At 34.7% G+C, this 13078-nt stretch overlaps 1 long non-coding RNA gene across 1 annotated transcript in view; it reads left to right on the forward strand.

Moving 5' to 3' along the window:
* The window catches only part of LOC109354196, an 18494-nt gene that overhangs the window by 3367 nt on the left and 2049 nt on the right, over positions 1-13078 (forward strand). The window contains exon 2 of the long non-coding RNA XR_002108524.1: positions 12190-12196. This is a non-coding gene — a long non-coding RNA (uncharacterized LOC109354196). The remainder of the gene's footprint in view (positions 1-12189; positions 12197-13078) is intronic.

Here is a 13078-nt window from a genome sequence, read left to right on the forward strand (position 1 = left end):
TATATATATATATATATATCACTTATTGCATTTCTAGATATTTCAATTAAATGATTTTGAACATTATTTTTATCAATTAAATGCTATGCACGCATATATTATTGTGTGTATAAGTCTGAGTAAGATAAATTATATGAAGTGTAAGTTTAGCTACAGGATAACAAACTATGTTATAGAGGTAATTTTTTCACATCATATCATACCTTAAGTCACTAGATTTGAGTATATTGGGTCAATTATACAAGATGATATTGAAATTGATGGAAAAGTAAATTAAACAACACGAGTGAATGTTAGGTCGTAAAATGTCAACAAGAAAATAAACACTATGTATGAGAGATAAAAATGTTGTCCTAGATGAGTGGACGCACTAGATGAGATAAGGTTATAAATGAAAGCATGTGGAAGAAAGTTGGAGTAGTTCATATAGTAGAAAAGATAGCAGAATCACACCTTAAGTTGTTACTAACTGACAAATTGATCAATTACAAAATCTGATTGTCTCGAATAAGTATAAAATATTGTTGAATCCACAGAGACTTGATCGATACTAGCCTTTTAACTAATAATTATTATTCTAAGTTTATTCCAAGTTGGGTTCGTTGGTTTATTCGATTATACTATTAACTAAAACTTGATTTAAAGATACTCAGATTGAACTTTACTACTTACTATCCATACACACATGATTCAACAATACTTATTCATTTAGCTATGATTCTTTCACAACAATAAAACCTTAATGATACTAAAAGCTAACATCTTAGTCAATTTAGCAGCTTACGATATAAAACGCTATATATAGCAATACTACTCATAAGATGAAAAACTACTACTCATAAAACACACCTTATCTAGGAAGTGTGATGGATAAGAGAAGATGCATAGCATTGACAATCAAACACCCTGAGCTAAAGTAAATTTGGTAAAGTGTTGTGAATAACTCATAATGGGATTTTTTTCCCGCAAAGTAGGACTTCATAAACAATTGGTAAGATAGGTAGCATGCTGTATTGCATAGGACGGGTAACAATTTGGTAGTTTAGAATGGAAAAGTAAGGCTCTTATAACATTAAGAAGGTGCATATGCTTTCTTTTAATAACTGAACTTTGTTCTGGAGTTTCTATAGAAAAAGTTTGATGTATCATGCCCAAGTTGTTAAAAAAGATATGATCAACAAATTCAAAACAATTATTTGTCCTAATGATTTTAATGACTTTGTTGTACTGAGTTTGAATCAACTGAACAAGTTTTTTATTAGGAACAGTCTAGCTTTAGATTTTTTTCTCATAAGGATGATCCATGCAGTTCTCCTATAATCATCCACAATGATTAAAAAATACTTGCCATCATGAATAGAACAAGTAGAAAGAGGACTTATATATCCACATGAACCATATCAAAGACATTTGAATGTTTTTGTTATGACTAATGAATGGAAACTTTGCCTTCTTAGCCAGATAACAGTGACCGTAGATTCTTGTGGTGTCAAATTTCACATAAGCTAAATGCTTACAAGGAGTATGCAAAATAGGAAAAGAGGGATGTCTTAGTCTAAAGTGTCATAGATCAATAGAAGGCACACTAGTTACAAGTTCTGAAACAAGGTTTATATTGTGTTGCTTAGAGGATTTGGGATTGAATGACATAGAAGCCTCTTTTATTACAGATAAGTTATTCCTTACTCCAACAAGTCCAATTATCCTCAATATAATCATATCCTGGATTATATATTTTAAGTCATCAAAAGTCAGTTTATAATGTACTGACTTGCTAACTTGCAAATTGATATAAGATTGAATTTAATACATCATACAAAACAAACAACTTGGTGAACATGATTGTGCCTAAGTGTTTAGCCATTATGGTGGAACCATTGGGAAGCTTGACACAAATAGGTTTAGTACATTAATAAGATTTTTTTTTTGGAGAAATCATAACTAATATGATAAGTGGCACCAGAATCAAGATTCTAGTGTGAGATTTATCTATGCATTTATTATGAGAGTGAAGAACTTGTGATTCATCAAAAGACATCAGAATGAGTTAATTGACATTGTCATGCGAAACCTCCAGGATGTTTTGGCTTTCCCGAGCGACCATTCTTGCTTGAACCTAATCTGACTTGCAGAATTATAAATTATATGTCAAATCCTTGTTTTTGGGTAGGGGTATGTGTTTTGGATCATGGTTAGGGTTTAGGTTTGTGTTTAGAAATAGTTTGGGTGGTTCTAAGGGAAATGGTTAAGGTATGAAGGGTGAAAGGTACCATAAGCAAAGTTGCTTGATAAGCCTAGGATATTCACCATAAGGAAAGATCCTTGGTAAGAATTTAGACACTACACTGAGAGGATGATGAGTCATAGAACATCACAAGAACAAAATGTTGTTGATAAGTTTAAGATAGAAGCTTCAGCTCAACTAAAGGAAATTAATCCAAATAAATAATCAAATTCAACTTGTTTATTGAATAATGGAAATGAAACACATATAGGGCAAGCTCTTAGGCTCCCACGAATAAGATGAGTAACAAATGCATTCAAATTTGAAATTTAAAATCCTATCTAAAAAATATGGTAAAATCTTCATGACTTGGTCTTGTGAATTTTGACTTGGAAATGAGTTGGTTGGATGAATCCTTGTGGGCTGTTTGGCTGAAATATTTGAGTGAAATTGATTCATCCTTTTGGATATGAATTAAGATGGTCAAATTTGAAGTAAAACCACTTTGGTTTTGTTTCATATCTCTAGGATAACTTCCCTTAATTTGTGGTCATTTTGATCAGTATATCTTTTCATGTGAACTTAGTTTAATTTTAATTGTGAGCACCTTATTTTCACATCCACACTCATTAACGAACCATATCTCCATCCTATCTCTTTCCTTAATTCACGCCTTTCATTCTAACTTGAATTCAAATGATCTAGTTGTTCCTTGAGTGAACTTGCCTTGGCTGTGTCAATTAACCATACCAACTTGAATCCCAATGTTCCAGTCGTGCCATGCCTAGGTTTAACTTGAATCCCAAGGAAATAAATAATTAATTTCCCAACCCCATTCCACATGACTTTATTTGAACCAAATAATTAAAATAATAAAATGAAATAAATCCTAATATTACCCATGAGAAATAATTCTCATTTATTAAAACTTAAGCAAATAAACTAAACTAAAGTTTAAGGACATAAATGTCCTTCCTAATCATGGTATTCAGGTGGTTCACCATGATGAATGGTGTCCTGTGTGAGCTTGTCCTTGGAGGATTTTGACCTTGTCTTGATCCTAGAGCCCTCTAGGTCTTGAATGACCCAAGAATCAGAGGGTGCCCCTGGCTGATTTACATCATCCTCTCCTTCTTAGACTGAATTCGACCTCGAATTCGATCCACAATTACAAACCTTCCTGACCGCACCACGATCTTTCAAAGATTGGTTTGGGGGAGAAAAAATATTTTTGACCTTGGGGGATGTTGAATCCCCACTTTTCAGCTCGACAACTATTTCCTTCGTCTTCCTTTCACCATTGCATTTGGCCACACCTTCCTTTTTTTCTTTGTCCATTTTCTCCTTTAGCCTTTTCTGGTCCTCATTGACTTGTTTTGGAGACAATGGGTTTAGCACCACCTTACGACCTTAGTGTATGAAGGTGATTTTCTTGGAGAATCCATCATGAGTGGTCCTCCTATCATATTGCCACGACCTACAAAGCCATATGTAGCCAGCTTCCATGGTGAATACATCATATAGCACCTTGTCCTCATACCTCCCAATAGAGAAATGGACCTCAACTTTCTTGTCCACCACCATTTGTCAAACATCATTCAACCATTGGAGATGATAATGGGTTGGATATGCCCTAGTTTCAAGGTTGAGTTTTGACACCAACCTTGTGCGTACAATATTGGCAAAACTCCCTCCATCCACAATTAGGGTGCACACATGGCCTTCTACTAAGCATCTAGAGTGAAAAATGTTCTTTCTTTGGGTTGTCTCATGCTCCTTGACTTGGCTGGCCAAGAGCCTCATCATCATGAGTATGTCACAATCTGGCAAGAACACTTCTTCATTACTCTCTCCTCTACTTGAAGTTTCAGATTAGGACTCTACTCCTCCACTTTTCAATACCATGGTCCTCTTTGTAGGGCATTATGATGAAATATGCCCATGACCTAGGCATTAGAAGCACTTCACATCACAAATTCGTTTATTGGACTCCATGGTTGGTATCCCTTGATCCTTGGCTGAACCCACGACCTCCTTAGTGCCATTTTCACTATCCTTGGTTGATTTACCCTTCTTCTTTGGGTCCTCCCTCCGATTGCTGCCCCACATTTGCTACTTTCTGTACCAGATCTTCCAGTTCAACATATGGTTGCAACTCCACCACATCTTGGATGTCAAGATTGAGTCCATGCAGGAACATAGCCATATGTCCTCACGACCCTCATGGAGATTTGACCTTAGCAAGGCCAAATCCATCTCTTTGTAGTAGTCATCCACGATCATGGCTCCTTGGGTTAACTTTTGGATTTTGTTGTGGAGGTCCCTCTGATAGAAACTTAGCACAAATCTCCTTCTCATTGCTGCTTTCATTTCGGCCCAAGTACTTATGAATTGTTGTCCACATCTCCTTCGATCTTTCTAGTACTGATTCCACCACACCATGGCATATTCTTGGAACTCCAAAGTTGCCACCTTTACCCTTTTCTCCTTAGAATAATTATGGCAATCAAATATTTGTTCTATCTTTAGTTCTCATTCTAGATACGCCTTCGGGTTGTTCAATCACATAAAGGATGGAACTTTCACCTTAATTCCTTCTGGATGTCTGTGATCACGACCTCTATCAAGATCCACATCCCTTGGATCTCCTTCATCATCATGCCTACCTCTCCTATGTCTCATTCTTCTTCTATGTTCATGGTCACTAGAGTCACCATCTAGTCTCCTTTCCATATCAACCCTCATTTGTTCTATCTACCGTAGGGCCTGAAACTGGGTGTTCATCATGACATAAAAGAGATGTCATCCTTGGGGTCAATGGTGGACTATTTGCCTCTGGATTTGACATTGTCTGAATGATCAAGCAAGAAGTGGCTCTGATAGCACTTGATGCGAAACCTCTAGGATGGTTTGACTTTCTTGAGCGGTCATTCTTGCTTGAACCTGATCTGACTCGCAGAATTATAAATTATATGTCAAATCCTTGTTTTTGGGTAGGGGGTATGTGTTTTGGCTCACAATTAGGGTTAGGTTTGTGTTTGGCCATGATTTGGGTGGTTCTAAGGAAAATGGTTAAGGTATGAAGGGTGGAAGGCCCCACAAGCTAAGTTGCATGATAACCCTAGGATATTCACCATAATGAAGGATCTTTGATAAGAATTTAGACATCACATTGAAAGAATGATGAGTCTTAGAATGCCACAAGAAAAAATATTCTTAATAAGTTCAAGATAAGAGCTTCAACTCAACTCAAGGAAATTAATCAAAATTAATAATCAAATTCAACTTGTTTATTCAATAATATAAATTAAATACATATAGGGCAAGCTCTTAGACTCCCACGAAAAAGATGAGTAACAAATGCATTCAAATTTGAAATTTAAAATCCTATCTAAAAAATATGGTAAAATCTTCATGACTTGGTCTTGTGAATTTTGACTTGGAAATGAGTTGGTTGGCGGAATCCTTGTTGGTTGTCCGAATCCTTGTTGGTTGTCATGGCCGAAATATTTGAGTGAAATTGATTCACCCTTTTGGATTTGAATTCCTTGAATTAAGGTGGTCAAATTTGAAGTGCAACCACTTTAGATTTTTTGATATCTCCTTGACAACTTCCCTTGATTTGTGACTTGCCAATTTGATCATCATATCTTTTCATGCCAACTTAGTTTAATTTTAATTGTGAGCACTTTATCTTCACATCCACACTCATAATCAAACCATATCTCCGTCCTATCTTTTTCTTTGATTCATGCCCTTCATGCTAACTTGAGATTTGATCTCCCTTATCCGTGCCAACTTCTAGGATTTGATCATGCCAACTTGAATTCAAATGATCTCTAGTCATGCCAACTTGAGTGAGCTAGACTTAGCCATGTCAATGGACCATGCCAACTTGAATCCCAATGTTTTAGTCGTGTCATGCCTAGATTTAACTACTTGGCCACCATTAGACCATGGTACAAGGAAATAAATAAATAATTTCCCAACCCCAATCCACTTGACTTTATTTGAACCAAATAATTAAAATACTAAAGTGAAATAAATCCTAAGATTACCCATGAGAAATAATTATCATGTATTAAAACTTAAGCAAATAAAATAAACTAAACTAAAGTTTACATCACATTGTTACTAGGTATATTAGTGGTGAAAGTTTTGAGTAAGGATGAAAGTTGAGCGCATTGTTTTGAGCTAAAGTTAAAGACATGGAGTTTGGGAGAACTAGATGTCATTCATTCCGCATATTCCTAATGTTTTTAGAATCATTTGTGATTGCACTATTAACTACACTGATGCCCTTTCTGCTCTATTGCGTTGGAAGTGTTGTGGGAATCCATGTTTAAAATAACATATATCTACAATGTATCTTTCTTTGCCACAAAACATTCACACTTTTGTTGAGAGGTTTCTACCTCCATAACCATATCCTCTTCCGTTAGATCTTCCTCTTCCATTAGATCTTCCTTTTCCATAACTCCATCCTTGTATATGGTTTCCTCTTGACATAATATATTTTGAATTGGTAGAGGAGCTTGTTTCGACATCATTAATTACTACTTTAGGACTAAGTATATTTATACCGATCAATTGTCTCTCTTACTGAAGCAACAATAAGGGGACTTTGTTTATAATAGGTGATGACTCCATTAACAGAATACATGCTCTAGTGGAAATAAATTCTTCATTTAATCCTTTTAGAAAACAAATGAAATATCCAATGTCTCTATAGTTCTTCACTGTCTTAATCATATCACATTTGCACTTAATTTCAAACATACAAGATGGCATAGGTCTCAATGATTCCATTTCCTTCCACAAAATCCTTAAATCATTAAATTAACTACACATATTCCTATCACCTTGTTTGATTTAATGCAATTCTTGAAGGAAATTCAAGATTCGGAAGTAATCTCTCTTTGAAAACCTCTCATTCAAACCCAACCACAATTCTTTTGCATTTTCAATGTAAATTACATTGTGCAATGTGAGAAGACAAACACATTCTTATATACGACATAACCATTGTATTGCATCATTCCTAAATATCAAACTTTGGATCATTAGGTGCTAGAATAGAAATTTATCTATCCATAAATTTATACTTATTCTTTGACAATAATGATCTCTTTGTGATTCTATTCCATGAATGGTAATTTGAACCATCTAAGGATAGTGATACAAGAAATATATATGGATTTTCTCCAAGATGTGAATAGAAAAGACTCTCCACATCATTTTTGTAAAATGAGAAAAGTGAATCACAATCTAATTCAAAACTTGATGGTTTAGTCATTACAATAGCACAAAACAAAAGAAGAAATGGAAAAGATGATTAAGAAGATAGTTTGGGATTTTTAGGTGCATCTAGTAGTAGAACTTTCAATTTGAAAGATCTAATACCATATTATAAATGTATAGTTGAATGAATGGAATTTCGTATTCAATGAAGAAGCCAAACTTGGCTTATATACAAATGGAAACTCACTTTTGGAGGGAAACTTCTTCAGTAAGTAACTACTTAACTATCTACTAATTATAACTCAATGATTAAAAACTATTGACAAATATCTGAATTAAATCAGTATCAATATTTCTAAGGGTTAGTTTGGGAGTTAGATTTTGGAGAGGAAGGAAGGGAAAAGAAATGCTTGAGAGCCATAAAATACACTTGTGGGATGACTCATAAGTCTTTCTTCTCCTCCAAAGTCCAACTCTCAAACAAACTCTAAGTGAACTAATCCTGCACAACAACAGCTGCAATTGAACCAATAACTACATATTTTGAGTTTTTGACTAGTCTGTGTTGCTCTTCAATGTGCCTTCACTTTCTTTGCTTCTTTGTACTTAAATAACTTATGCAGAATAATTTAGTGTAATAAATTTTTCTTTTTACCCTTGTTCTTTTTTTTATAACTAATGTTGATATCTAAATATTTTAACCATCATGGTTTACATATCACAAAATAATTAAGTGTTGGCTCCTTTGATCTTTAACCAAGAAAATGATAAATTTATCCCATTTTAAATAATGAATTCCTTACTTGAGAAAGAGGGAAAAACATTTGAAGCCAAACTTTAACGTTTAAACTTGGACCATATAGAATTATTCCACCAATAAATCGTACCAACAATTAATTCGATTACTCCATTGAATCACATTTCAAGGGACGGGCAACAAGAAACCCCTATGGCCCGTATGATATTGATAAAAACCCATTTAAATTTGATCTGAAATGATTCGGAGCAATTCAAACCCCATAACTTAAACATTTTTCAAAATCCACCATTTTGGAAAATTGGTGCAGATTAGATCTGAATTTGGTTGTAAGTAGCAGCTACAATTAATCTACCTGTATAGGATGTGAATAATTGCAAACTTCTTTTTAATTGATGCTCTGTTGATTTTCTGGAGGAAAACAGAAGGAAAGCTAAATGAAGGAAAGAAAGATAATAGAAAAGAAGATGATTTTATAGTTTTTTGATATGATTGAAAATGAAAAAAAGCTGAAATGAAAGAATAGAAGGGTGTCAATATGTCTTTTAATTTTTTAATGAGATTAGCCAGGGTATAACAAAACATGGTGGTTCCATATACTTTTTTTCATGTGTCCCATTTTATGTTAGGATTGTTGAATAAATTCTCCCTCCTAGACTCGTTAATCGATTAATAATATGAATAATCGATTAACGATAAGGATAATTGATTAACCAGACTGTTTTTTTAGTTTAGTTAAGTATGCCATTTTTAGAATGTAATTAGTTCGTTCAAAGATATAAATAGTATATAATAACTCTATGTAGGAGAATCAATTTTTTCTCTTATAATTCATTCAATATAGCCATAGGTATATTCATTCTTCTTCTCTGTTGTTGTGCATGCGACTTGCAACCTCACTCACTCGTTCTTTCTCAAATTCATTCTTTTCTCTTTGCACACTCTGTGTGTTGTAATCAATAGTGGTATCAAGAGCTTTGTGTAGGATTCTGTGTGAATTAAGAACCAAAGCGAAGGGCCTATGGAAGTGAAGCAAAAGGGGAGAAGGATTTTGTGTGGATCTAAGATCAAGAAAGCAAGAAGTAAATGAGGAAACTATAGCAGTAACAAAAGGAGAAGTTCTTGCATCATGATAAATAACAATGGTTTTGCTATGACTCTGCCAGGTATTGATGGCAAGAACTATGATAGGTGGAGGAACCAAATGAAAGCAAGATTTGGATTCCAAGAAGTATATGAGATTGTTCAGAATGGATACCAAGAAATAGGGGAGAGTGCCCACTGAAACTCAAAGATCCATCTACGAAGAAGCAAAGAAGAAAGATTGTAAGGCACTATTTCTCATTCATGAGTGTATAGATGGAGCAAAATTTGAGAACATTACTAATGCAGAAACAACAAAGGAAGATCGGGAAAGCTTAGAGAAGAGCTATAAGGGTGCTGCAAAGATCAAGAAGGTGAGGTTGCAGACCCTGTGAAGGCAATATGAGATTCTCCAAATGGATAAAAGTGAGACAGTTTCAGATTACATGACCAAGATTCTATCACTTACAAACCAGATGAGGTCATGTGGAGAGGAGATCAAAGATTAATTTATCGTGGAAAAGATACTTAGAACACTAACTTCTAAGTATGACCACATAGTAGTTGCCATAGAAGAATCCAAGAGGATTGAAGAATACAAAGTTGAGGAGTTGCAAGGATCTCTTGAAGCCCATGAATTGAGGCTGAAAGAGAGGAATTCTGATAAGCTTGGTGACCAAGCAATACATGCAAAGTTCAAGACCAAATTCTCTAGTCAATGGAACAAGAGAAATAAAGAAAGGGAGTTGAACAACAGGTGGAGGACCAATGAGAAAGCGTATTCATCCAGAAGATATGGCAACAATACCGTGAGGATGAACGAGGAACATGATCAAAAGTGTTCACACATAAACTCGGAAAACAAAAGTAAACCAGACAAGAAGAAAGTGTAGTGTTACAACTGCAGAAACTCTGGCCACTTTGCATATGATTGCAAGTTCAACAAGTGGTCAAAAGGAAAGGCAGAAGAAGCTAGGTTGGCACAAGGTGAAAGTTCATATGATTCTAATGAAGATCACTGTTTGATGATGGACAACAAAGAGTGTTCAAGAGAATGCTGAGACTGTTGAAAGTGTTAATTTTTGGTACTTAGATACTGTTTGTTCAAATCATATGACTTCTAGGAGAGATTTGTTCACTACTCTTGATGAAACAGTGAATAGTAAAGTGAAATTTGTTGATCTTAGTTCATTTTTAGCTGAGGGAATTGGCAAAGTCATAATTCAAAGAAGAGATGGTAGGAGATCCTACATATCTTATGATTGTTCTTGCCAGCTACAAAGGTTGGGAAATCCATCAGATGAATGTAAAGTCTACTTTATTGAATGAACCTTTGGACAAGGAAGTGTTTCTGACACAACCACCAGGTTTTGAAGAAGAAGAAAAGAAGATTTGGTGTACAAGTTGCATAAAGCTCTCTATGGGATGAAACAAGCTCTAAGAGCTTGTAATAGGAGAATATATGCATTCCTACTACAACTAAGATTTAAAATGTGCACAAATGAACATGGTGTGTATGTGAAGGGAAAACACATAATAGACCTTCTCTATGTTGATGACCTTCTCATAACTGGTGGATAACAAGAATATCCAAGAATTCAAGCATGAGATGCAGGCTAAATTCGAGATGACAAATCTAGGAGAGTTGTCCTAATTCCTAGGCATAAAATTCAAGAGAACCAAGCAGGGAATTTTTCTGCATCAAAGCAAGTATACTGCTGATGTATTGCAGAGGTTCCAAATGATGAACTGCAATCCAGTTGCAACCCCTATTGAAGTTAGAATTGGATTGTGCCAAGGAGAAACATGTCAAGAAGTGGATAAGATACTATTTAGGCAAATTATAGGCTCATTGAGGTATGTGTGAAACTCAAGGTCTGGCATTGCATATGGAGTTGGATTGCGAAGTAGGTTTATGGAATCTCCTAAGCAAAGTCACATGGATATGGAATTATGTATCCTACAAGCTTAAACAGAAGCAGCTACAACAAGTTGGTTGGCTTCTCTGATGTAGATTGGTGTGGTGACAAGTCAAATAGGAAGAGCACAACTGGTTATCTCTTCCACCTAGGCAATGCTCCTGTGAGTTAGTGCTCCAATAAGCAGGATTTAGTTGCCTTATCCTCTTGTGAAGCTGAGTATATTGTACCCAACATGAGTACATGCCGAGCTATGTGGTTGGATGGTTTGATGGAAGAACTTAGAATGAAAACACAAAAGGGGTTGTAGTTGATGATGGACAACAAATCGACTATTAACTTGGAAATGAAGCATGTAGCTCATGGAAGAAGCACACACATAAAAAATAGATTCCGCTATATAAGAGACCAAGTCAACAAAGGCAAAGTGTATTTGGAATTCTTGAAATCAGAAAACCAATTGGCAGATGTGCTTACCAAACCATTGAAGAAGGGAAGGTTTGAAGAACTCAGACACAAGATTGGAATAATAAGTCTAACTAGTTTGAATTAAGGGAGGATGTTGAATACATTGTAATTTTCTCTGTTAGACTCGTTAATCGATTAACAATATGAATAATCGATTAACAATAGAGATAATGGATTAATCAGATTGTTTTGTTAGTTTAGTTAGATATGCCATTTTTAGAATGTAGTTAGTTGGCTGAATGATATAAGCACTATATGTAGGAGAATGATTTTTCTCTTATAGTTTGTTCAATATACATAGAGGTATATTTAGTCTTCTTCTGTTGTTGTGCGTGCCATTTACAACCTCACTCATTCATTCATTCTCAAATTCATTCTTTTCTCTTTTCACAATGTGTGTGTGTTATAATCAACAAGGACCAAAATAAGTGAATACTCTCTTTTCATATTTCTAAATTCTTCCTTTTTCCTCTCCTTTCCACTCCAACCAAACAAAGGCTAAGAGTATTACACAGTTGATATTCAATAACTGTTAAATGTCAAATTGTTCTATAATTAACACTTAATTTTTTGGCACTTTACAACTTAATCAACTTAAATTATTGGAAAAGTGCTTATACATGATTGTATATTCATTTTATTGGCTAAGTGTTATCCAAGTGGCTTTGTAGGCTTAAATTAGGCAAAAGAGTAGAAAATTCCAAGTTTATGGGCAAAATTCAGCCACGCTTAGGGCACAGATCACACTTAGTGAATTTGACAGCATTTGATAGTTACGCTGAAAGTGTGCATATCAAGAGGAACACTTTAGATGAGGACAACGTGTGCCTAAAAGTGCTTGAAGATAACCAACAATCCAACGTGCTTGAGTCTTTTATTTGGTACTAGGCTTAGACTAGTTTCTAGTTTAAGTTGAGTCGAAGGCTTAGGGCACCTAATACATGTCTCACATGCATTTATCTTTTAAATCATTTCATCCATGAGATATGTTCATTTGATAATATGTTCATGCATTACATAAATACATGTATATATGCATTCTAGGCATAAAACTAAGTGTCAAACATGTATTATCTAAGTGCATAACATATTTGATGTTTTCTATTTGAAAATACACATTTTATTTAGTGTTAATCGATTAACCATACCTTTAATCGATTAACCCAACTGCTGTGAAAAGTGGTTGCTACTGGAACACGTTTTTGAAATGCAGTTAATCGATTAAGGCTTTACGTTAATCGATTAACCTAACTGATTTTTAAGTTGTTGAAACTGAAAACTGAAAAAAACAGAATCAGTTATAATTTTTAGTCCCGTTAATCGATATAGATTGTCTGTTAATCGATTATCTGGGGTTCTGGACTGATTCTTTATAAACTGCGTTTT

Source organism: Lupinus angustifolius, chromosome LG08 (assembly GCF_001865875.1).
Source record: "Lupinus angustifolius cultivar Tanjil chromosome LG08, LupAngTanjil_v1.0, whole genome shotgun sequence".
NCBI classification, from domain to species: domain Eukaryota; kingdom Viridiplantae; phylum Streptophyta; class Magnoliopsida; order Fabales; family Fabaceae; genus Lupinus; species Lupinus angustifolius.